General features: G+C 42.6%; 1 protein-coding gene and 1 pseudogene across 1 annotated transcript in view; one reads left to right on the top strand and one right to left on the bottom strand.

The window, feature by feature from the left end:
- LOC100512969 (G protein pathway suppressor 2-like) overlaps positions 1 to 7,211 on the bottom strand; it is a 53,416-nt pseudogene extending 46,205 nt beyond the window's left edge.
- Positions 1 to 14,493, top strand: part of LOC102158888 (uncharacterized) — a 616,184-nt gene that overhangs the window by 294,201 nt on the left and 307,490 nt on the right. The window lies entirely within an intron of this gene.

Raw genomic sequence — 14,493 nt, 5'->3', positions numbered from 1 at the left:
GTGACTTTGCTTCATGGCTCATGAATGCTGGGGAACATGAATTTAAGGAAGCAAATCTTTTGTAATGTCTGCATGCAAATCCACCTGACCCTTGTCCAGGGGGAGACACTGCCTTAATTCTGTGGGACAGCAAGCAAATCTGCTTTCCGCTTCCCAGGGAGACACTATCTCTAGCTCCCAAGGCTGTTTGCTCTACAAATATCGTTGAAATGATAGTTGGTGCCTCCAATTGCAAGATATGCAGAAACATCACGGACCCGCAGAGAATTGTTTGTGAACAACAGTGAGTGGCTTAGCTTTAGAAGTCTCCCTGAGTGCCTGGGCTGTGATTTCTGTACTCAGCAGGGAATGGGCAGATGACTCCTAGGCTTCCTATCAAATCAGGGACTCCATGAAATTCTGGTTCTCGTCCTCTGGTTTCAAGAAAGCTTGAGGACAGGGCAGGGAAAATGATGGGAATAAGTGACAGGTAAATGCACGATAGGTGGAAATTGTTCCATTTCCATTTATTTCTTTTCTCTCTTTAAGATATAACATATTGGGGGCAAAGAGTTGGAAAATTAATACTCTGCATGGCTCATGGGTCGATGTTCTCAGTCAGACCTGCAGATAGTTAACAGGAGGAGGGTAGACATTTAGAATTATTCATATTCATAAATAAGATAAATATAGTTTTCCTACTATCAAAATAATTTACCATGGTGATTCTAAAATGTTTGAAAGATCGGGACACAGAGTAAAATAATCACTCTAATATTACCTCATGGCAACCACTGGTGGAATTTGATTTATATTCTTTCCAGGATATGTGAGTGTGTTTACATACGTATAACCCTAGTTGTCATTGTCAACATACAAATTTCAAACTCCTTTTTATTTTTCATCACTATGGATACTGAAGGTTGTTTTCATAAACATAATTTTCTTTTTTTTTATTTTATTTTCCCACTGTACAGAAAGGGGATCAAGTTATCCTTACATGTATACATTACATTTACATTTTTTTTCCACACCCTTTGTTCTGTTGCAACGTGAATATCTAGACATAGTTCTCAATGCTACTCAGCAGGATCTCCTTGTAAATCTATTCTAAGTTGTGTCTGATAAGCCCAAGCTCCCGATCCCTCCCACTCCCTCCCTCTCCCATCAGGCAGCCACAAGTCTGTTTTCCAAGTCCATGATTTTCTTTTCTGTGGAGATCATAAACATAATTTTCAAAACTCGGATGCTATTACACTGAATGTAAAACTATATTCGCTGTTCTACTATTTGATCTTCAGCTGAATGTGTAAGTTCACTGGCCCTAGGATGAGTCTTATCTCTCCACCCCTTCTAGCATTACAGCCTGGACTTGCTAATTGCCTCTCTGAGCCTCAGTCTCCTCAACTGTAAAATGGGGACAGTCATAACCTTTTCACAGAGTTGTAAGCCAAAACTAAGGAGACTGAGATCACATTTATGAGGACCTCAGCACAGTGCTTGCTATGTTACCTAAATATTAAGTAGTTAACACATGCTTATTATTATTCCTACATGTGACCCTTCTCCGTTATAAACCATGGTTCAGTGAGCATCTTTTGTGCTTTTCCAAGACTGAGGGACCGTTTCTTCAGAAGATGATTTCTCCAGAAGTGCAGGGACTGGGTAAGACATTTCTGACTCTAGATTCGTGTTTAGAAGATTGATGCCGCGTGAGTTCTATGGCCAGTATCTGGGTAGAATAATCCCATGAATTATTTTTTTAATTACAGCATAGTTGATTTACAGTGTTGTGCCAATTTAGCGTAGTGACCCAGTCGTGTGTATGTGTATGTGTGTATGTATATATATTCTTTTTCTCATACTATTTTGTTGCCATATGTGGCCTCATGTCTCCAAGGTGCATCTGCAGAATAGTTAGCTACCAGGCCCTTGACTTTGACTTTCCCTGAACAGTGCAGAATGATGGACATGCACTCTTTTACTTGCCTGTCTGTTTAGGCAGACCAGGGGCTCACAGCTGGTGCCTCAGTGGCCAGCTGGTCAAATTTCATGTCCAAGTGTGCTGTTTGGTTGACACGACATGTAAAAATGGAATCAGGATGTCTTTCTTTGACCACTGGCTCTCCCATTCTCCATGGACTCTCCCTGTCTCTATTTTCTTTTGTGATGTGGCTTTACACAGCAGGGGTGCCCACCAGCTCCAGTGACCCGCAGGGCAAGAACTGTGTCTTGTTGTCTGTGATATCTCGGTGCCCTTCCTGGAGGCCGGCATAGCAGAGGGTTTCTAAATATGGGCTAGCTGAAGAATCTGGGAGAAGCTGGCTGTACTACACACGTGTGTGCACACACACACACACACGCAGTTCTCCTGCCTCACTCTATGGACTGTGAGCAGGCATTTTTTTCTCTCTCCAAGTTTCAATTTTCTCCTCTGTAAAATCAAAGAAATTAACCAGATGTCCTCAAGTATCTCCTCTAGTTGTGGAAGTCTATGTGCCTGCTGCATAATTATAGTGATGAATTCCTACTTTGTGCCAGAAGCTAAGAAACCTTCCTCTTTCTTCAAGGAGTTTACTACCAAGTTAGAAAACATAGCATTGCTAACTACTTTACGTGCATAAAAGCCAAAACATTTGGCACTGGGCTATATGCGATTAAATCTCCAAAGAATAGACAGGATGTATAGCCAGAGTGATTTATAAACTGAACATTGACAGGGCACTGACGGTCTATGAGCCAGGTTCTGTCCCAGCCACTGCATTGACACAAGGCCAAGGGAATGGACTCTGGGGCACTAGGCAGCACTCAAACCCAGCAGTATGATCTTGGGAAAATTATTTAATTCCCTTGCATATCGCTTTGCATATATGTAAAATTGGGATGAAATAAAGAGTTATGGAGAGAATTTGGTGATTTATTAAGTTTGAAAGATACCGGGTGAACTGAAGGTGAGAAGTTGCCATTATTACAGATTTTGTTAGCCTGTTGATTTTCCATGCTTAACACTGAGGGGTGCAGGGCAGGGTTTTGGTGCTCTAGTCTTTGGTGTGGTGGTCTCTCTGAGTCCAGCTTGGTCCCTCCAATCCATATAGTAGTCAGAGTGAGCTCCCTACATCTCATCTGACTATGTCACTTCCTGCTAAAATCCTGCAGGACATGTAATTGGAAAATAAGAGAGAGGCCAGAGGGCTTCAGTTTGATCTATAATGTTTTAAATTTTCAGCTAGGTAGTGGGTTCACAAATGTTATTTCTACCAGTTACACTTTTTGTCTCCCTATATTTTTAAAATAAAAAATGCATAATGGAGTTCCTGTCGTGGCTCAGTGGTATCCATGGGGACGTGGGTTTGATCCCTGGCCTTGCTCAGTGGATTAAGGATCTTACGTTGCTATGAACTGTGGTGTAGGTTGCAGATGCAGTTCAGATATGGCGTAGGCTGGCAACTGCAACTCCAATTTGACCCCTAGCCTGGGAACTTCCACATGCTGTGGGTGCAGCCTTAAAAAGCAAAAAAAAAAAAAAAAGCATGAGGCGGGAGTACTGAGGACATCTCACTCCTTGACTGTGTCCTGACATCTTGCACAATGTGGGGAAGGACACAGCATCCTCCAGGATGGTGGGAACAGGAGGGCTCTGAATCAATTCTTCTGGTCTTTGAGACTTCAAGAAAGTACTATTTTCCAGAAAGAAATTAAAACTGTGTTCATGAATTGGGGTCTTTCTTTTCCATACAGTGTTTGATGGTTTTCCCAGGGAGAAAGAAAACCAGTGGAAAGAAGTGGGAAAGTTCCCCAAATGCATGTAGTCACGGCAAAGGAGAAAACGGTTCTCATTGCCCAGCTTTGGCCTGAAATGCAGAGGAAGGTCCTAATTGTCTCCCAGGCCCCCGGCCCCATTCTGATTTATTGAGGGAAGGGCCCAGAAGGTAAATCTCAATGTCATTCTCTAAGCCACCTAAAATGAGCCCATTAAACCACTGGCTTATGAATGGAGGCGTTTTTCCCAAGGTTGTGAGCCCCCACCCTCCTCCCACACCCAGCATCACCCAAGTCACCACCACTCTAAGAGGCCGAGTGGCACATCTGACAATGTAGCATTCAGGAAGGCCTTCCCGGGTAGGGTAGGAACCCTGTTTTTATGCCCTGTTAATTGCTGCAACAATTTATAAAATTCATGACAAACATAAAGCGCTTACAGAGATAGGATTTCAAATGGTATTTACCTGTAACAGAATCCCCTTTGTTTGTAATTCCTGGATTTATGAGCTGTGGCACAACAAAATGGAACCACCCCTTATCCTCACAGGGGGCACTGGCCAAGGGCCCTCAATGAGGCCACGGACATGGACACCTACCCAGGCTTGGGCTGAGACACTGTCATCCCAGACCCACTTCCAGACTGTTTTACTTCTCCAGCTGCGGGGAGTGGAGGTTGGACCTGGGAAGCTAGGCTTTCTTGCAGAGGCCCTTGGTGTCTCAGAGCTAGAAGGGACCTCAGGCATGACCTTTATCCAACCTTGTATCTATCACAGCAGTTCACCCTTCAGCTTCTCTATCCCTGTTGCATACTCTAGTGACAGGGAGCTCCTTACCTGACAAAGCCTCCCAGATTATTGCCTTTGGTCTCTAGTCTTATCCTTTTCTTCTCCTCCCCAACCTTCCCCTTGGCCGTGAGATTGATTTGCCCAAGACTCACATGTGATCTTGTGCTCCTGTTTAAAATCACTCAGTGGCTTCCCTCTGCTTTGGAGATAAGTCCCAACTCTGTAGCAAGCCTGCAGGTTCCTGCCTGGGGTGGTCCCTGTCCTCTTGTCTACCTTCATCTGCAGTGGCTCTGTCTATCCCTTCTCGCAGCAAAGCCACATTATTTTCCCTTCCCCTCCCCTCTTGCCTTAAAATCCCACAGTATGGAGTTTCCACTGTGGCACAACAGGATCAGCAGCATCTCTGAAGTGCCAGGACACAGGTTGGATCCCTGGTCCAGGAGAGTGTGTTAAAGGATCCTGTGTTGCTGGATCAGATTTGATCCTTAGCTCAGGAATTTCCATATGCTGTAAGTGTGGCAAAAAAAAAAAAAAAAAAAAAAAAAAAGCCAGCAGTACGACCCGTATAACAAAAAGGCCAAAGACTTAACTTTGGGCCAATAAGTGAGAGTGTGTCTGCGGAGCTGGAAGATGGTGTCTTCTCTAGCATCTGGTGTGGGGATGAGGCAATCAGAGCCCTACAGATGGAAGAGAGGAAGCTGGCAGCTCCAGAGCAGAGAGGAAAACAGGACCTTGGTAAGAAATGACAGCATTGGAGGACAGTCAGAACGCTGGGATCAGGAGAAAGGCCTGCGGTTTTCTGCTGTGACTCTCAGTCCTCGATGTGTGCAGCATGGAAAGGAGCCACCCTCGAGGCAGTGGTGAGGGACCTCCAGTTCTGCTGTCCTTCTCTCTGCAAGGCAGGGTTGGCTTTCAGTGAGTTTTCAGCCTCAGCGAAGACTGTCCATCTATGCGAAGGTGCTAACTTTATGACTCTTGGACACAGCGTGTTTCATTTTCTCCGTGAGGTCAGAATACGTGTCCTCGGTGAGATTCTCTGGAGAGGTTCAGCTTTGCATCCTCGGAAGCCGGGGACTGTCTAGAAAACAGTTAAAACCTGGAGAGATTGTGCACTCAGACTTTCCAAAGTGCCAATTTTAATGCTTACATGTTAATTTCTTTTAAGGGAAGAATCGATCTAAAGAAAAGAACATAAGCATCAGTCCATCAGATTTCAGCTTTTCTACATACCGATGTGTATGGTCACAAGCAAAATACTTCCTCTCTCTGGGTGTTGGCTGTAGTTTCTGAAAAAAGATGTGAGGTCGTTGCTTGGAAGGGTTTTTGGAGATATCCACGCTTCAGAAAGCAGAGGTCGATTCTGTCATTTCCTCAACTATAAGGTAGAGTTAACACTAACACCTGCCTCTCAGAGTTTCTCCACGTAAAAATGAAAATCATCTATGTTATTATAAGTATTACAAGGATAAGGCTTCTACATTTTCCATCAAACCACACTGTAAGAAGCCAAGAAGAAAAGTTCCAGTCTGTTGAAGTTGAGATGTGGGAAAGGGGGAGTTAGGATGTTTTTGGCTCTAAGTAGCAGAAGACCTGACTCAAATCAATTAAACTGTAAGATTTTTTTTTTTTCATATTTTGGGACACTAGAATGAGGGGAGGTTTTGGTGTTCATTAAGTGGATTTGTTTCATGACATTGTAAAGGCCCCGAGCTGAGTCTCAGCGGCCCCAGGAGCATACTCCTGTGTTTCATGGCCTTCTGCCCTAAACACAGAACCACCAGATGCTTGATTAGCAGATGTTGAGAGCAAGGAAAGAGTGGGCACTGGCTGTGGGTGGACAGCCAACACCATCTGCCCCAGAGGAGAACTCACACATACCACATACCCAACAGGCGGGTGTGGTTGATTCAAGGTTGATGACTGTTTGAGAAGTAGTTCGGTCTTGGTATCAACATTTTCTGGTGCAAAGGGAGGCAACATTGTAGACAGGAAGAAACATGGCATCTTTAGAACCAACTTACCTTGGATTCAAATTTGGCTCCACCATGACTAGACACGAGAGCTTGGGCAGATATTTGATGGCTATGTGGTTTAGCCTGTCAAAGGAATGCAAATCAAAACCATAATGAGATACCACTAAATAGCCACCCATAGAATGTCTCAAATTAAAGACACTTAAATTTTAGGATTTGGAATAGCCAAAACTCTCCTACATTGCTGGTGGGAGCGTAAGTTGATATATATCCTATGACTCAGCCAGCATTCTGTTTCTGGTTATATGTCTAATAGAAACAAGTGGTTATTTCCATCAAAAGAAATCTATAAGAACGTTCATAGCAGCATTATTCATAAGAGTGCAAACTGGAATCCACCCAAATGTCCATCAGCAGGAGGATGGAGGAATATATTGAAGAATGATGGATATGGTCATGTGCTGCCCACATTCCCCTTCAGGGCGGGACCTGTTGCTCCAGCTTTTGGGAATGTCGCTAGCAGATGACCTTCAGGCCATCAGCCCCTTCCAGCATTGCCTCAGCTGCAGAAAGCCACCAAGGCTAAGGCAGCCCTTCCTGGGGTGACTCACATTCGCATAGCCATGTAGCTCAGACTCCTAGCTTCTGAGCTCCCTGTGCAGTTGGTTGAGATAGTGCCTGGGTCTGGACAGAGTTCTGGACTTCTCCCCATGGCTGATCCTGCTTCCTGTCCCTCCTTCCCACAGCTGTCACCCCAAGATCACACTAATTAGGTGCACACTAATCTCTCTCTCAAAGTTGGCATCACAGCGAACAAACCTGCAGAGTATGGTGAATTCATAGGATAGACTACGGTACAACAATACAAAGAACAAACTATGACATAGGCAACATGTGAATGTTGGGTAAGGAAAGCCAGGTGTAAAAGGGTCTATACTATAGAATTCTACTTGAATAAAAGTGAGAAACAGCAACATAAATTCATGGCAAAAGAGGTCAGAATAATGGTGACCCTTGGTATTATGTAAACTTTTGTGGTGTTGGAAATAGTCTATATCCTGATTCGGAAGGTGGTTATAACTATGGAGAACAGTATGGAGATTCCTTAAAAAACTAAATATAGGAGTTCCCGTCGTGGGGCAGTGGTTAACGAATCCGACTGGGAACCATGAGGTTGCGGGTTCGGTCCCTGCCCTTGCTCAGTGGGTTAACGATCCGGCGTTGCCTTGAGCTGTGGTGTAGGTTGCAGACGCGGCTCGGATCCCGCGTTGCTGTGGCTCTGGCATAGGCCGGTGGCTACAGCTCCGATTCAACCCCTAGCCTGGGAACCTCCATATGCTGCGGGAACGGCCCAAGAAATAGCAAAAAAAAGACAAAAAAAAAAAAAAAAACCAAAAAAAAAAAAAACTAAATATAGAAATACCATATGATTTAGCAATCCCACTCCTTGGCATATATCCTGAGAAAACCATAATTCGAAGAGCTACATGCACCTCAATGTGTATTAAAGCACTCTTTACAATAGCCAAAACATGGAAGCAACTTACATGTCCATCTACAGAGGAAGGGATAAAGAAGATGTGATACATATATGCAAAAAATATTATTCAGCCATAAAAGAGAGTGAAATAAATGCCATTTGCAACAGCAATATGGATGGACCTAGAGATTATCATACTAAGTGAAATAAGTCAGACAGGGAAAGACAAATATCATATAATATCACTTATATGTGGACTCTAATAAAAATGGTACAAAAGAACTTATTCATAAAACAGAAAGAGACTCAAAGATTTCAAAACCAATTTTATGGTTACTGAAGGGGAAACGTGGGGGGGAGGGATAAATTAGGAGGTTGGGATTAAAGTATATAAACTATTATATATAAAATAGATATGTAATAAGTAGCTATTATGTAGCACAGGGAAATCTATTCAATACTGTGTAATAGCCTACATGGGAAAAGAAACTGAAAAAGAATGGATATGTGTATATGTACAACTGATTTACTTTGCTGTACACCTGAAACTAACACAACATTGTAAGTCAATATACTCCAATAAAATTTTTAAAAAAGAAAGTGGTTATATATATACACACAAACATACATATATATGTATGTGTGTGTGTGTATATATATATCATATATATATATTTATATTTATATATTTATATAATATATTTAACATTTATTGACCCGTACGCCTTTTTTTTTTCTTTTTAGGCATGCCCATGGCATGCAGAAGTTCCTGGGCCAAGGATTGAACCCACACCACGGCAGTGACCTGAGCTGTTGCAGTGACAATGCCAGGTCCTTAATGTGCCTCCCCACCAGGGAACTCCCAAACAGTACACCTTGATTTGTGTATTTTACTGCATTAAGTTATACCTCAATAAAAACAATAAAATAAATAAAAAAGTTAGACAGTTTTGAAATTGCCTATGACCCCTGCTAGTCTGCATGTCTATTATTGATTTGTTGGTAGACTTGAGTAAGTCTCTCTGTTCTGTGAACTTCATTTTTACAAGGAAGGAACCCAAAGCAAGTAATAAATTCTACTTCACAAGCATGCTCTGTAAATCCAATGAGATAACTGGTGGAAAGATGCCTCGTAAACCATAGACTGCTCTGTAAGAGTTAGTACCCGTTCTGAAGTTGGACTAACAAAGGTAAAAAATAAGCTCCCACAGCTATTAACTGTGTGACCTTGGGGACATTACTTAGCACCTCTGTGCCTCACTTTTTATTTTAATCATAGTAAAATGGTGTAAAAAATGTACCTGCCTTGTTGGGTGACTGGGATAATTAATATTCTAAGTACTGACACTCAGTAAGATCTCAAAGTCTAGTAGCATTGTCTTATAAAAAATTTCCTCCAGGGTAGCATCTTTTTGGTAAAACATTGTCTCCTTCTCCTTCTTCCTTTTGGCTTTCTTCCACTTATATCTCCTCTGGAGCTCAGAGCATCTTGGGATCCAGTCATTCATGGCCTTAAAGAAATGAGTTTCCCCAAAGGGCCACATACCTCTTACAAAGGATATTGCCCCACTAGGCAACCCCACACTTCTGAAGTCAGGAAGTCTGAGTGTCATTTTTTCCACCCAAGGAGAAAAAGAGGTGTTAATGGGCTACTTGTGAAATATCTGGGCTTCTTGACTAGGGCAGCCTGGGAAGGGGGGCTGCAAAGAGTGGGGGGCTGGAATGAGGCTCACGTATGGAAACCTTCTCTAGTACTGTTGAGCCTTGAGGGCAGAGCATGATTGGAGAACAGGCTCTTTCTCCCTATATGCTAGGCTGGGACAAGTGGCCAAAAGTGGAGTCAGATTCCAGCTAACAGCCAAGCAGCATGGTGCCCTGGGCACAGGGAACAGTAGAAAGAAGCTGGATCCCATAACTAGCTATGTGACCTCAGCTCATCACTTCATCTCTGGATGGGACTAGAGGATCTGTAACAGCTTGTTCCACTCCGAATTGTGGGATTCTAAGAGGTGGAGCTGGGTGCAGTAGGCTGAGATGAAATGGAAATTAAAAATCCAGCTCTGCCATTTTGGCAGCCCTGTGTTCTTGGGCAAATGATTACCATTCTTTGTCCCTTTGGGTTTTACCTGTAACTCATGGGTAATAGAGATTTTCAGTAAGTAATAGTCCTGGTGATGGTTAATGTTATGTGGCAACCTGATTGGGCCACAGGATGCCCAGATATTTAGTCAAACATTTGCTGTCTGCGAGGGTGTTTTGGATAAGATTCACATTTGAATTCATAGACTTGGTAAAGCTGATTGCCCTCCCTAATGAGAGGGGGCTCATCCGAGCAGTTGAAGGGCTGAATAGAAGAAAAACACTGAGTAAGAGAAACTCCTGCCTGACAGCCTTTGAACTGGGATATTGGTTTTTTCCTGCCTTGGGATTCAGGACAGAAATGTCACCTCTACCATGGTCTTGAGACTGCATGTTTGGGTTGGATCTAGACCATGAGCCCTCCTGGGTCTCAGGTCTGTGGAGTCAGACTAGAACTATATACTCAGATCTTCTGGGTCTCCAGTTGGACACCTGCAGCCCTTGGGACTTGTCAGCTTCTGTAATGTGTGAGTCAGTTCCTTAAAATAAATCATACACCCACACCCATGTCCACACCCATAAACACACATTCACATCCTATTAGTTCTCTTTTTCTGGAAAACCCTGATGAACACAATCTCTTTCTCATCTGCCTTGTCAGTGTTTCAGGAAAATCTTCGTCTTTCTCTTTCATGCATCTTTTAGCTCTTACTCCCCACTCCCAAATAAGACGGTGGCTATTTTCAGAGAGCAAAAAGTCACTGCAAAAGAATACATTTCATTTGTCTTATGTTGTATCCATTTTTATTATTTCAAGAGTTTTTATAAATTTTTTAATCCTAGGGACACAATGACTCAGGGAGATAAAGCAGAAATTTTTCCCTTCCTTTTGACTTCAGCAATGTTATTCTAATTGACATACAAATAATCTATACTTATTTAAGGGTATGATTTTGTGGAATTTTGAGATAAGCACCTACTTGTGAAACCATCAGCACTGACAATGAGAAGACAATACCATCACTCCCTAAAATTTCCTTATGCTTCATTGTAATCTGTTCCCATCTCCCCCCCTCTGCCACATGCATCCCATCCCCAGATGACCACTACTGATCTGTTTCCTTTTTCATAATCACTGAGAAAACTGAGGACCAGAATGTGATATGTCCTGCCTCTGTCAGGGCTCATATCTCATCTCCTGGCACTCAGCCCAGACGACCATCATCAGTCATCCCCAGAAGGAAAGGGGATGGAACCGTTTTTGAGCACCTACCATATGCTAAATCCCAGGCCAAGTAGGTGCTTTATGTAGTAGCTATGTAGATACAGTAGTCCGAGTCCTCCTTTGGCTTTGGATGCCTTCTCTCTGTTTCCCTCCATCCCTGAGGTCTCATCGAGCTCACATATTCAAGTGTGAGCTTGGATATATCTCTCCCTTGGAGGTTTAGTAAGCATCTCAAACTGAACTCACCTAAACTTTATTTACACTCTACTTGCTTTGAGCTCCTAATCTCTTGTCCCTGATTCTTCTACTCTAGGGATCAAGTCAAAAATTTTGAGTCAACATTGATTCTTCCTTTCCTTTCACCTGGGACATCTAATCTGCCACCACTGCTACCACTTGGTCAAGTCAACATCATGTCCCATTTGGTGTCCCTGCTTTCATTCTCGCCCTGCCCTTTATAATCCTTTCTCCATACATCAGACAGTGATCTTAGAACAAATCAGATAAGGGCACTCCTCCTCCTCAAACCTCCACCATGACTGCCCAGTACATTTGGAGTAATTATACATTTTCACTCAGCCTCATGAAATCCAATGCAGTCTGCCACTTTTGTGAACTGGCATTGTAACACCTCTCCCCGTCCCCCCCCCCCCCCCAATCCCTGGACATATACACAAGCTCCAGATGATTCGACCTTCCTGTTAATACTTGAACATATTAAGCTTATTATCATTGCTGCCTTAACTTCTCTGCCTACAACATGTTTTCCCCAATTTAATGTAGATCATTTCTCTTCTTTCCTAAAGTGCCAGCCAAGGGAAAGAAATGGCTGTTCTCACCATCTGAAATTATCTTGTTATTTTTTTGATAACCTCTGCATTGCTTGTCTTCCTTCTTGAGAATGGTAGTAGGAACCTTGTCTCTTTTTTTTTTTTTTTTTTTTTTTTTTACTGATCTCTATATACTAATATATCACAGCACCTAGAAAAATATCTGGTATATACTAGATGCTCAATAACTATGTGTTGAATAAATGATCAGATAATAGGTATCTTAAGCATAGTAATTGTTAACCATCTTTACAGTTAAATATTACTCTTTGCTATGTAAAAATTAAATAACTCTTCCTAATTCTTTCCCCCCCTCAATGTTTTACTTGGCTCTCTGCTCTCCACTGTGATGAAACCTTTAAATGTTTTAACTTCTTTATTTTCCTACTCCCTTGTGAAACCTATCCCCCCATACACCCAACCCCCACCTCTTGGGTTTTGCTAAGTAAATTCAGCACTTCATTCTATTATCCCATATTTTCTTACAATATGCCTCTTCTGTTTCAATAATCCTCACTTAACTCATATTGCAATTCCCAGTCAAGCATTCGTCTTTTTTTTTAATTTAACATAAACTACTATGAGATTCATTGCTCTTCACTCTTTCTTGTACTTGTCATCTTCCCTACCTTGAGACTTTTGTTTTAATTTAATTTTCATTTGGTGAGAGTCCTTCTCAAGTGATTTCCTCAGCTAGGGGCATACTCTTTTTTTTTCTTCCTTTTTTTAGGCACATAACTCTTTGGCTTCTTTAATATTTGAAAATGTCTTTCAATAACAACAGCAACAATAAGAAGAATATATTTGGTAGTAGTTCATGTTCTGTTTCTGGGCAAAGCAGGTATGGCAGAGAATAGTCAAGGGCCTTGTCTTCATGGAGCTTACTTTTTTTTTTTTGGCCTTTGCACTGGTAGAGTAGACTAGTTTTTGCTGCAGGAATTAACCCCCCACCCCCATCCCCAGCCAATCTCAAAGACTTAAAAAACCTTAAGTTTCCTTTTTTTCTTTGGCTGCCTCAAGACGTATGGAATTCCCAGGTCAAGGATCAGATCCGTGTCACAGCTGTGTCATACACCACAGCTGCGACAATACTGAATCCTTTAACCTACTGTGCTGGGGCAGGGATTGAACCTGCGTCCTGGCTGCTGCAGAGGCGTGCCCATCCGGTTGTGCCACAGTGGGAACTCCCCTAAATCTCCTTTTTTTGCTCATGCAAAGGTTTCTGCTGGCCCCAGGGGACTTCCCTGGGAGCTTATCTACCATGGGAAGGCTAAATGTTTCACATCTATGTCAATAGAAACGGCCCAGATCACAGCAGCAAGGGAGAAAGTGCTGGAAGGTTTCATTAAATGCTTCTGCCCAGAAGCATTTAATTTGGCCAAAGTATGTCACCATACCAAATGGCAAATGGAGGAGAGGTATGCAGAGACCTGGAAGTATTTGTGAGCACAACTGGTATCTAACTCAGCCTTCCTTTCTAAAATTTATAAAATTCTATGTTGGTAGAATATAGAATGCTTGAATTGCACTTTTTCCTCTCAATGATCTATGATTCACTCTCTTCTATGGCCAGTGTTGCAAATTGAAAGTCAGATTTTTAGGTCTGCCAGTTTATCATGCAATCTATCCATTCATCCGTGTGTCTATTTATCTACCCACCATTTACCATTTAACTGTCTACCCACTGATCTATCTATATGTCTGTGCTAGGTGAAGTCTGCTAAGATGACACAAAGATAGAATTAGGTAAGTAAGATCTATTGGGACAGGAGGAGTTAAAGGCCAAGAGAAACTCTGACCACAAAGGCGGTCACAGGAAAGCTGTGAAAGCAGAGTGGAAAAGAAGGAATATTAAAGTAGGAGTTGTTTCTGACAGCAGCAGAGCTCTAAGAAAGGTTTGGCCAGCCCTGAGGGGAAGCTTTGAGCTGAGGTTGTCCACAGGAGGCATCCTACATCTTTCAGGAGTGGGCCTTCCCTAGGACCCCCGCGGGCTTCGTCAGTGGCTGGCAGCTGTCTGTCGGAAGCATAGCCTCAGCATGAACTTGGTGGTGGGTTCAGAAGGGCTGCAGATGGGACCATCAGTTAATTGGGTTCCCTGCAGTTGGAGATCTGAGAGGCACATCTTTATGGCTTCCACAAGATACTTATAAATGTTTTTCTCTTTTTGGAGCAGTAATTTTGCTAGGGTACGCCTAGGTGCATGTCATTTAAAATTACGCCTACTCAAGACAGCTCCCATTAGAAATTTCCTGTCTTTACTCACCTCAGCGAAATTTTCTTTAATTCTATCTCCCTTTATTAAATCTCCTCCCTATCTTTCTTGCCCCCCTCCACTGGAACTCTTTTTCTTACGTAATATAGCTCCTCCTTTTGTCTTTCA

Source organism: Sus scrofa, chromosome 6 (assembly GCF_054392235.1).
Source record: "Sus scrofa isolate SSC_HxYL_T2T_F1_AM1 chromosome 6, Sscrofa_HxYL_maternal_Yorkshire_Landrace_v2.0, whole genome shotgun sequence".
In the NCBI taxonomy this organism is placed as follows: domain Eukaryota; kingdom Metazoa; phylum Chordata; class Mammalia; order Artiodactyla; family Suidae; genus Sus; species Sus scrofa.
The sequence above is the reverse complement of the archived record's forward strand: the minus strand, read 5'-3'. Positions and strand labels throughout refer to the sequence as shown.